General features: G+C 41.8%; 1 pseudogene; it reads left to right on the top strand.

Annotated features, from left to right (window-relative positions):
- The first annotated feature begins 742 nt into the window (after positions 1-742).
- On the top strand, positions 743-1,496 carry LOC103739342 (annotated as a pseudogene).
- The last annotated feature ends 779 nt before the right edge of the window (positions 1,497-2,275 follow it).

The following is a 2,275-nucleotide window of genomic DNA, read 5'->3' as shown; positions in this document are numbered from 1 at the left end:
GGAAGTTCAAGAAAGTATCAATGGCATCTGTTCAGGAAGGTGAGGGACTTCTTGCTGTGTCATTATACGGCATAAAGCTCCTGATAGACAGACAAGCTTGCTAGCTCAACTCTTTTTCTTTATGAAGCCATTAATGTCATCATAGGGTCATGTCCTCATGACCTCATCTAATCTTAATCCCAAAGGATCCACATTCATATAGCACTGACATATGAATTGGGGGATTAAGTTTCTACTGCATGAAAATATAGGTGACACATTAAAACCACAGCAGTCCCCAAGCTTTACCCCTAGCTTCCAGTAGTTTCCTTAAATACTTGTTCTGATCAGTATGTTGAATCTGTGAGGGGATCCTCTTTAGGTACCTGAGTTCCCCTTTTTCTGAGAAGGTCTTGTGTTTCTTGGCATTTGGTTAAGGCCATAGACATGTTAGTGACTCTAGATTTTTCTTAGCAATGCCTCAGCTCAAGAAATCCAAATTGCACCTGAGTTCATATCAACTCTCCATGGAAATTCTCTTCAGGCTGTAACCAAGTATAAACTGAGCATCTATTTTTGCTTCTAATTTCTTAATTTTCTTTGTTGCCTGATGACCAGGGTTTCATAAAGAATTTTTAAAATATGTTTTACCTGGATCTTCCCATCTTGCAAGATGGCAGCTAAAAGAGCTAAGAAGCCTGATACGAAGAAGAAACTTGCTGCCAAGAAGTGATTTGTGCTGGTGCAGGCACAGCTAAATAGGATGACTCTGAAGATTCAAAGCCAAAGAAGAGGAAGCCCCTGCAGCCAAAACCCTGTCCTTGATAGACTGGCAGCTACTCCTGGTCTGCTATGCATTCCAAATAACCCTGTACAAGAGGAAGTACTCAACGGTGAAATCCAAGGTTGAAAAGACAGAAAGGTGAAAGTTCTTGCTACTGTCACACAAAGGTTGATGAGGAAAAGGATGGTACCTTGGTAGCTAAGTTTCAAAAAATGCCTAAGTGTTAGCCCACCCAAGGTGTGTCGTGTAAGCTGCTGAGCCAAGACAAAAAGACCTTCAGTCAGCACAGGAGAAGGCTGTGCCAACATCATCCCTGGTGATCATCCTCATCAGGTGCCACAGGGGCAAGAGAATGGTTTTCCTCAAGCAGCTGGGCAGTGGTTTGCTTCTTGTGACTGGATATCTTGGTCTCCACTGAGTTCCTCTGCACAGAACATACCAGGAATCTGCCACTGCCACCGCCACAAAAGTCACTATCAGCAATGTGAAAAGCACCCAACAACTCAATGCTTACCTCAAGAAGATGTAACTGAGGAAGCCTAGGCATCGGGAAAGTGAGATCTTTGACATGAAGAAAGAGAAATACAAGATTAAAAAGCAGAGCAAAGTTGATCAGAAAGCTGTGGACATGAAAAGTTTGCCAAAGGTCAAAGCCATTCCTCAGCTCAAGGACTACCTGTGATCGCTTTTTGTACTAACAAATATGCTATATCCTTCTAAACTGGTGTTCTAAATTTCTTATAAGAGCCTAATTAAACAGCCAATACAATTATATATACATTATCTGATTAGTTGTTTCAAGTCAAAGGTAAATCTAGCCATTTCATCTTCAGCAGAAACAAGACTTTTTAGTATTTAGCCACTTTCTCCCCATACAAATATCATTACATAGAAATTATACTACTTTAATCCATGTTTTCAAAGGGGGCGAGGGTCTGGAAACCACTTACCTCAGAATCATCTACAATGTTTCACAAAAAATGCTCCTTCATATATGTCCAAATCTACTGAATACAAATTTTTTTTAAATTAAAATGTGAGACTTGTTGCCATTGGCATGACAATTAACAAAGACAATTAAATCTTCCTCTGAAAGTCCAGAAACCACTGTGATAGGCAAAAGGTTCAAAAGTCAAGGACATCGCCAGCATATCAGCTCTCTAGAACCTATGGCTCTCTCTGGCTCTGTGAATCATCTGGATGCAACTGGTTCCTTATTTGTTGCCACAGGAATGCACAGTGGTGAGAGTCCTGACTGCATCCATGCAAGTGGGTCTCTGTACAGCAAGCAAAACAGCCAATGCCAAACCAGCCAGTAAGTCATTGTGTCAGCATGGGTGTTTCCCCTCAATTCACTAAATTAATTAATTACAGTCATGCTTTCTGTTGGGAAACCCTGCTGTTAGGGTTGTAGTCCTCCATGTCCGGATAGCTCTAAGGGGCTAGGCACCAAATGGAAGGACTCCCCTTCTCAGCAGGGGGCCTCCTGCTCTCTTCCTGACTTACCTGGAA

The sequence above is a fragment of the Nannospalax galili genome, unplaced genomic scaffold (assembly GCF_000622305.1).
Source record: "Nannospalax galili isolate Female #2095 unplaced genomic scaffold, S.galili_v1.0 scaffold559, whole genome shotgun sequence".
NCBI lineage: Eukaryota > Metazoa > Chordata > Mammalia > Rodentia > Spalacidae > Nannospalax > Nannospalax galili.
The sequence above is the reverse complement of the archived record's forward strand: the minus strand, read 5'-3'. Positions and strand labels throughout refer to the sequence as shown.